The sequence below is a fragment of the Octodon degus genome, unplaced genomic scaffold (assembly GCF_000260255.1).
Source record: "Octodon degus isolate 3935 unplaced genomic scaffold, OctDeg1.0 scaffold00295, whole genome shotgun sequence".
Lineage (NCBI taxonomy): Eukaryota > Metazoa > Chordata > Mammalia > Rodentia > Octodontidae > Octodon > Octodon degus.
Genome location: NW_004524871.1, coordinates 738740 through 748283, shown reverse-complemented (window position 1 = coordinate 748283; position 9544 = coordinate 738740). Strand labels below are relative to the sequence as shown.

Sequence of the window (9544 nt, the reverse complement as noted above, 5' to 3'; positions counted from 1 at the left end):
GGAAGGGTCTACAGGGTGTTCAGGGTCTCACCACTAGATTGGACTCATAGTGATCTGCTTGTTTATAGCCTCCTAAGAGCTGGGATTACAGGTGTGCACCACCACACCCAGTCTCAATTGCCCTTTCAGTGCAGGGGGGGGCACGGCGGGCACGGCGGGCACGGCTGGCACGGCAGGCCCGGGGATTGAACCCCTGGCCCCTGCGCCTGTGCCTGCTTGCAGGAGCTTTAATCTGCTGAGCTATTTGGCCAGCCCTTTTAAACCCAGTTTGAAAGTGTGTGTCCCCAGGTAATTATGATATACTTAAAGAAACTCACAGATTAAAATCTATATCTATTGTCTCTCATTAGAAATCAATGTTTGGTTTAAGCATAGCATTATATCATTTCAGTCTAGTTCCTAGGTCTGAATAAGTCTTCTAAAGACCTCAATGTCTTATTGGGGTTATGTGAAAACTCCCCTAGATCTTTTTATTTTTATTTTTTAAATATATTTGGTTGCAGGGTCTCACTATGCAGCCCAGACTCATGGCGATCCTCCTGCTTTCAACCTCCCATCACTGGGATTACAGGCATGTGCCACCACACCTGGACTCTGGCCAGCTCAGCCCACCCTGGGGGTGGACCTGGCATTGCATGTGGTGCTAGGGATTGAATCTCGGTCCCTGAGCTTGCCTAAGCTTACTAAAGCAGGTGTCTTATTTAGCCTGCTGGACTATCTTGCCAGTCCTCCCCTAGATCTTGTATGATCTGTCTGACGTTACTGAGAGAAAGGGGCACAGGAAGGTGCGTAGTCCTGCGTTGGCCATTTAATTACTGTCCTTGAGGGGTTTGAGCAAAATCAGCTAAGGATGGATATAATCCAGTAGAGGCTTCAATTATGGCTCATTTAGAAGCCTCAACCTTAGGATCCAAAAGAGAGGCAGGGGAAAACTCAGGTCCAGTAATAGTGAATTATCTTTGATGAAAGTTACCTTGGAGCTGGGTATGATGGCGCACACCTGTGGCCCCAGCACTCAGCAGGCGGCGACAAGAAGATCACCATGAGTTCGAGGCTAGCCTGGGGTACATAAGTAAATTCAAGGCCAGTCTGTACTACATAGTGAGACCCTATCTCAAAGAAAAAGAAAAAAAGGGAAAAGCTTGTCTTGGAAATTTTGTCCTCTGGTTCAGTAGTAGATGAGATTAAGATTACCCTGGAAACTTTATTATCAGGGCCTAAAAGATGAGGTCGTCTCAGGGTCAGTGATAGTGGATGCTTCTAATTGTGCCTGAGGGGCTAGAGGTGTTTGGTTTTCTTGTGGCTTATATTTACATTTTGAACACAAATAAGGATTATTTTCTAAAGATAAAGTCTGAAGATAAAGTAATTCTGACCATTTTCTCTTTCTTATGATATGAATCTAATTATGAAATAGTATCACAACCAATACTTTTCTCTGCAATCCATTTTGGCTCTAGAGCATAGGCAGGCCATGTACAGGGCAGAAAAATATTAAATGGCTCATTTATTTATTTATTTGGTACAGGGTCTCGCTACGCAGCTCGGACTCATAGTGATCCTCCTGTCTCAGCTCCCCAGTTCTGGGATTACAGGCATGTACCACCATGCCTGGTTTCGGTGGTCAGCATGGCATGCGGTACCAGGGATCAAACACAAGTCCTTGCGCTTGCCAGGCAGGCACTTAGACCACCAAGCTATCTCCCCAGCCCCTAAACGGCTCTTTTTCAAGGTGTAGGGATTGGACATTTCCTAGTACTTAAGAACATATCTCAAAGGAATAAGAGATTGAGTGTCTCAACTGAACTACGAGAGGATGAATTGGCATCCCTTCAATTTCTACTTGATTTCTATATCCTCAGGTGTCCTCTGAGGTGCCCTACTGCAGAGCAGGTGGTTGCCATCAGGAAGGTAGAAGACAGGTTGGGTTGGGCTTTGGGTTGGGCTAGCCACCTTTTACTGGTGGATGACCCTATCTTCCCCAGGAACTTGTATTTGTAACTCAAACAGGCGTTTCCAAAAGTGTGAGTAATTGAATGAAGCTGTAACAGTCACGTTCAAAGAAGGAAGCATTGCTGGCAAAATCCATAATAAAGAAATCTAAACTGTCGCTTTCTAGTTCTTTGAAAGAGAGCAAGGAAACTAGAGCAAGGGGAAAATTGGAACACTTTTCAGCCTGCAACAGATATCACCTTGAGAGCACATAGAGGCAAGTAACTGGCTCAGAGAAATCCTTCCCTGAACCCTAGAGCAACAAAGTCCACAAGACGTTTGTGCTGTCTACCCAATCACCTGGGCAACCTTCCCTAACAGCAAGACAAGGCTGTTTTTCTCAAAATCCACTCTAAAATTTCCGTGTCTCTGAAGCTCACAAGTTACACTTACACCCATTGCCTAGCAATCACAGTTCATGTGTTAGTAAAGGCACAGTTATCAGATTTCTACGTGAATAAGAAAGAAAAGAAGGGGCTACTCAGCATGTACAAGATCCAATTATAAATTGATTCTCTAGTAGGCTGTTTTCCTACAAGAAGAGAAACAGTTGTAAGCTACTTCAGCCTGATCTCCTAGAGGAGAGGAGGTCTACAGATGAGGAGGTTCTAAAGTTAACTCCCGTCGAGTTGCACAAAAACTTAGGGGGATTTTCTAACTTACTAACACAAAGAAAAGGGTCCAAACCTATAGCTCAACTCTTAATGGAGATTTAAGAGAGGGTTTTAATAGTGCTGTCTCGGGTCACTCTGAAAGAGAGGGTACCAGAAGATCACTGAGTGACTTACTTCTCACCTCACGGAGGAGTACAGGTAGGGGTGACAGGCAAATAGAGATTTTTAAGCTGGTTACCCAGGCAGACTGTTGGCACCTACCTTCCACTGAGGAACCTCTGGGTGTCTGCCAGAGTCACCCTGGCCATCATACAAGCAGAGCATTTTGTTCTTTTGTTTTGTGTGAGGCAGGGTCTTGCTGTGTAATTCAGGCTGGCCTTGAACTCGCTTATGTACCCCAGGCTGTCCTCAAACTCATGATGAGTTTCCTGCTTCTGCCTCCCAGATTACAGGACACACCTGGGATTACAGGTGTGCACCACAATGCCTGGCTGCAATGAGCTTTGTCTCGGGAAAGGAATCCAGCTGCTCATCTGGTCAGTGTTCCACTGGCTTCACTGGGGATTCACCAGATGGTACTGTAGAACCTGTCCTCTCTTCAAGAGCTGCAGCTGCTCTAAGAGCATTTGACTAACTGGCAGAGTGGCCACTGTTTCTTAGAATTCTATAAGGGATAGAAAAAAGCCTGAGCTGTCTCTAAGATGATTTTCCTGTCTGTTGTGTTAACAAACACTCATTTTCTATGGGCTCAACTTACAGGTTCTTAGTTGCAGGATAAAAGGGAAAAGGTTGCATCGTTTCTAACATTACATGCCTCCCCAAACAGGAAAGTACAAAGTGGCAGGAAAAGATGAGAAATTAGATCAAGAAAAGGGAGTCTTGTTCATGGGGAGCTACTGATGCGCTTGCCTGGGAGTTGGCACCCTCACTTGGAAAGTCAAGAGTGGGGAACCTCAAGAACTAAGATCCTGGGGCCGGCCAGACAGCTCAGTGGACTCAAGCGCCTGCTTAAGCACAGTGCAGCGACTAGGGTTCAGTCCCCGGCCTGCCATGCCAGCCCTGCCCCTGGGGTGCACTGAGATGGAGACTGAAACTTGGCGTGGTGTTGCACGCCTGTAATCCCAGTGCTCAGGAGGCTGAAAACAGAAGAATCATTATGAGTCTGATCTACATAGTGAAACCGTGTAGACTCTGCAGACCCTGTACCAAATACATGTTAAAAAAAAAAAAAAAGAGCTAAAATGCCTGCTCACCAACAGGAGATTAGAGCCGAAAGGAAACCACAGCCAGATAGTCACCACATTTCCTCTAGAGTATGGAGAGGATTGGGCCAGTCTGTCCAGTAAAACCTGTCCCTCAATTCTTAAGAACAGCTAAAAAAAAAAAAAAAAGAGCAGCTGCTGCCTGTTGTCTTTTAACTGGCAGATGAAGTTCCAAGATTGATTAATAGGATTTTTTTTTTTTTTTTTGGTGGAACCAGGGATTGAACTCAGGCCCTTGCACTTGCCCGGGAAGTGCTTATTCCATTGAGCCATCTCCCCGGCCCCGAAGGATGTATATTTTCTAAACACAACCTAGATTGCATAAAAAGGCTCACCTTACAAATTTTATATCAAAGTGCTGGGACACTATTTTTCTCTAGTGCTGCTGAGCAAACGACAATAGTCAAGCAGGTCAAATAGGAAACACTTGGAACAAAAAAATTCAGGAACTAAGTCCAAGTATAGCATATACAGAACAGAAATAAAATGTCCATCAAAGAAACCCATAATCTTTCCATGTTCTTAATGTTTAAATTTGCCATCATTTTAACAAAAGAGAATGCATCATAAACAATTGACAATAACATAAAATTTAAGGCATGAGTGTTGACAAAGATGAGGCCTAAAATTCAAGGATAACAATTTTCCATTAGATGGTGAGTCAAAATCCAGAATCCAGTCAAAATATTTTAGGAGTGCTATGAAAACAAGCAAATGTATACCTTCAAAGATTTCAGTGGGACCTCCAGGATGATACAGGGAAGATGCCTAATGTGATGTCAGATTGCTGCCTTTGTGTTCCCTGAACTCAAAGAATGAATTCTAAGGAACAATGGAGGGTAAGAACAGAAAAATTTATTGGGGAAAATGAATGAGGAATGAGGATTGCTCCGGAGACAAGAGGGATCCTGAGTGGGCTGCCAACAAGCTCACTTCTCTGAGAAAGTTTTATAGTGCCAAGTCACAATGGGTGGGACAAAACTATAGTCAACCAAGAGATCACAAGTACAGTTGCTTAGGTAGTCCTGATCCAGTAGTAACAAGGACTCACGGGAGACACTACTAACCCTGGTCAATAATCTGTAGTCCTGGTCTCTCTCTCTCTCTTTTTAAAATGTATTTAGTACAGGATCTACAGGGTCTCACTACACAGATTGGACTTGTAGTGATCCTCCTATTTTCAGCCTCCTAAGTGCTGGGATTATAGGCATGTGCCACCACACCCAGTCTCAATCACTGGCTCAGCATGCCCAAGGGGCAGGGCTGGCATGGCACACAGGGGTTTCAACCCCTATCCCTGTGTCTGCTTAAGCAGGCACTTTAATCTGCTGAGCAACTGGCTGGTCCTTAGTCTTTTTTTTTTGAGAGAGAGTCTGTCATGTAGTTTAGGTTGGCTTTTTTTTTTTTTTTTTTTTTTTCCTGGAACTGGGGATTGAACTCAGGCCCTTGCACTTGCCAGGCAATAGGTTGGCTTTGGACTTGCTGTGTCGCCCAAGTTGGCCTTGACCAGTCTTCTCAATCTTTATGGCCCTTAGTGGATGTGCAAGGATAGCCCACCCCTCATGAGATGAGGAGGGTGCTGGAAATTGAACTCAGGACCTTCAGCTTTCCAGGCAAGCACTGGGCTGTTGAGGTACCTCCCTGGCCTTTCTTTCTTTCTTTCTTTCTTTCTTTCTTTCTTTCTTTCTTTCTTTCTTTCAGTACTGGGGCTCGAACTCAGGACCCTGCATTTGCCAGGCAAGTGCTTATTCTACTGAGCTATCTCTCCAGCTCTCTCTTGCCATTTTGATGATGGTTTATCTATTCAGGAAATCTCACAAGGGTGGTTCCAGTAATCTCAAACTTCTACTTATCACTTAGGGAAGTGTGTAAATCTGGCCATTGTGGCTTCAGTCTTCTTCAGAGGGGCCTCCAGCCACAGCTGTGCTGTGTTCTCATCTTTTGTGCCACTACCTCACGGGCCCACCCCCTCTGACTGCCTACAATATTTCTCCCTAATTTAGCTGTCTGTGTGGAAATGGGACATCAGTTTCAATGCTGTGCCCGATCACTCCAGGCCATGCTTCCTTCAGGGTCACTCTGCTATGGCACATTCTGTGCATGTGGGACACGGTCAGCTGAGACACGCATCACCAAAGTAGCAGCACAGAGCTCTTTACTGCCCTAAAACCCTCTGCTCCACTTATCCTCTGCCTGTCCCTCATCCCTGCACCCCGAGCTGCACACTGCCCCACGGCTCTGCTTTTCTCAGACTGTCACACAGCTGGACTCTCACAGTAGGGTGGGCAGGCCTTAGCGTTGGCTTCTCTCACACAGCACTAGGTATTTAAGGTCCTGGTTTTGCTGCGGTTTGACATAGCTTCTTTTTATTTCATTTTTGCTTGTTATTATTATTTTTCGTGTATTTAGTACAGGGTCTCACTACACAGCTCAGAGTCATAGCGATCCTCCTCTTTTCAGCCTCTCCAGTGCTGGGATTACAGGTGTGTGCCACTGTGCCTGGACTCAGCTGCTGGCTCAGCAGGGCAGGCGCAGCATACAGGGGACCAAACCCTGGTCCCTGCACTTGCCTAAGCAGGCACTCAGTCTGCTGAGCTATCTCACCAGTCCTTGATATAGCTTCCTGAGCACCGACTACAACGCCATTGTCCCTGATGTGCCGCAGCTTCAGTTTGCCTACTAGAAAGCAGTTTTGGCAATTATGCAGACAGTAATACTGTGTGTAGGTTTGGGGTTTTTGGTATCAACACAAGTTTTTCTCAATATTTTCTTTGGGTAAATACAAAATACTGAAGAGGATGATTGTTGTGCTGCATAGTGAGATCGTACTTAGCTCTGTGCACACTGCTTCACTGTCTTCCAAAGAGCACTCCTGTCCCGCTTGCCCACATGCCGCGAGAGGAGTCCCTGTTGTTCTCCCTCCTCGTGAGCACTGGGTGTTAGTCGGTGTTCCCCAATGGGTTACAGGGTGCCTTATCCATATTTTAGTTTGCATTTCTCTGATGTCATATTATAGACATCTAAGTGGTTAGAAGTGTCTTAGGCAGTCAGACAGGGCTAGGCCTTTCAGCGCCACTGCAGAAGAGGGGAAATGACAGCCGTGGCTGCGCTGTGGCTGTATCAGGGCCATGTCAGAAAGTGCGGCACCGAGGACCTTTGGAAGGTAAACAGCTTTGTTTACACTAGTGGGCTGACGCAAATCTCAGTTCCAAATCACCAGCCCCATCTTGGGGTTAAACAGTCAATTCTATAGTTGTAGGAGGAAGTAGGGCATGGGATATAACTCAGCAGCATAAGCGCCTGCTTGGCAAGCACAAGGTCCCAAGTTCAATCCCTGGTACCACAGAAACAAATAAATAAATGAAATAAAAATAAAAAATACAAAAGGCTGATAACAGCAGATTATGTTTGGTTACACATTGTATTGTCATATGTTGCTAGGCAGATTTATTCTTTTTTTTACGTATTTGGTACAGAGTCCACAGGGTCTCACTACACAGATTGGACTCATAGTGATCCTCCTGTTTTCAGCCTCCTAAGTGCTGGGATTACAGGCATGTGCCACCACACCCAGTCTCAGTTACTGTCTCAGGGTGCCCTGGGGGTGGGATCGGCACAGCATGTGGTGCCTGGGATGGAACCCTGGTCCCTGTGCTTGCCTAAGCAGGCGCTTTAGTCTGCTGAGCTATCTGGCTGGCCCTCTAGGGAGATTTATTCTAAGCAAGTTAACTGGGGGGTTACTAGCCTATAAACAGGGAGTTCAGGGCTGGGGTGATCAGGGAGAAGCAGTCATTGTCCAAGACTGAGCTGGGCCTGTCTCTAGGGGATAAATCCTAGAAACAAGCTGCTTGCTTACTTTCTTTCTTGTCTTCTGCCACCATGAACTGCTCCTCCTCTGTGGTGCCCTTCTGCCAAGCCACCCTGCCTTGGTGCCAGCTGGTTATGTACTGAAGCCTGTACAAACTGTAGTCTATGTAAGCCTTTCCCTCTTTAAAAAACAAAGCAAAGCAAAACAAACTAACAAGATGCACTCTCCAGCTGAATTACACTCCTCTCCCAAGCAGCAGCTGGTGTTGGAATGCCTGGGCTAGCTGAGCTTTGTTATTTTCTAATTATGGAAACCTGCTGGCATATTTTGGCCCATCCTTGCCAATGTCTAATTGTAAGGAGTTTTTTGTTTTGTTTTGTTTTTTAGCACTGTGCAGTTTTATTAACCATTCAAGTACAGTAGCATCTAGTAAGATTGGGACAGAATTGGGATTGAAAAATGAGCAGATATTCAGGATCTAACAATTTAAAAGAAGCCAATACATACTTTTTCACAAATATGTTTTCACAGAGCCAATACAGTACTAGCCATTAACTCAGTACACCAAAGTGTACTGAAGTAGAAAAGATGCAACAAGAAAAATAGCTACATTAGAAAGACCAACACTTTAGAAAAAGGGTAAAACACTTTCAGTTTCTCCCCTTTAGCCCCTAAAACAACATCTTACAATTTGGATCTACCTATACAGTCCTACATCAGCTTCTAGAATATTTGTCAGGAGGGAAAAAATAAAATGACAACGGCTAGTCCAGTCTTCGGATATTTAGGGAGGGCAGGAAGAGAGTCAGTTCTCAGAACAAACTAGTCAGCTTCAGTCTCACCAGCAGGATCTTTGGATTCTTCGCTCTTCCGGACTTCTTCAACGTGTCTACCGTTGTCTCGCAAACGCTCCAGCTTGGCCGCCACCGCCTCGCGGTTCTCTCTGTCAGCTTCCATCTCGTGGGTCAGCTTCTCCTCCGGCATTTTACTGAAGTTCTCCTTCTCTTCTATTGCTTTTCGAAGCCCTTCTTTCTCAGCAAGCTGCTTCAAGACTTCAGCTTCATGGGATTGCGTCTTTCTTCTGCAGCTTCTAATTTCTTCTGGATTTCCTTCAGGGAAAGATCCTTCTTCTTTGGAGGGGAAAGGGGGAAATCTAACCCTACTTTTAAGTTTTAAAATTGCCTTTATAGGTAGAGCCCTGTTAGTTGAAGGCCAGACCTCAAGACAAAAGATAGGAAGGCCCCCCACCCCCGGGGGTATAGCTCAGCAGCACGGCGCCTGCCCAGCAAGCATGAGATTGAGAATTTGATTCCCAGTAACGAAAATAAAACAAAAACAAAAGATAGGATGGGGGCCAGGGAGATGGCTCAGCAGATAAGCACTTCCCTGTTCAATCCCTGGTTCTGCTAAAAAAAAAAAAAAAAAAGGTAGGATGACTGTACCTAGATCTTTCCCCACGGGATGAGCAGCAACAACTGATAGTCTGAATAGGCACCAATCCCTGGGTGGGGCCCAAACTGCCCTGGCCCACCTCTTCCAGCAAAAGTCCTCGCTTCACGCATGCGTACTTGCCGTTTGACTTGCTTCCCCACTCGGGCAGTATTACCTAAGCAACTGCACTTGTGATCTTACAGGTTGACATAGTTGTACTCCACTTTCTACCTGCCTTATGATTTTATTACACAGAGCTTGCCCTGAGGAGCGGGCTCACAGGGAACTCGCTGTCCAGCCTGGCCCCTCTTCTGTCTCTTGGACAGCAGCCTTTTTCCTCAATAAATATTTCCTGCTCTTAACCTCTGTGGTTCATTAGCACTCATTCTTTGATTTTGGGGAATATGAACTCAGCATATTGGACATCTAGCAGGTTG

At 45.5% G+C, this 9544-nt stretch overlaps 1 pseudogene; it reads right to left on the bottom strand.

The window, feature by feature from the left end:
- Positions 1-8249: 8249 nt before the first annotated feature.
- Positions 8250-9238, bottom strand: LOC101578901 (annotated as a pseudogene).
- Between the last annotated feature and the right edge of the window lie 306 nt (positions 9239-9544).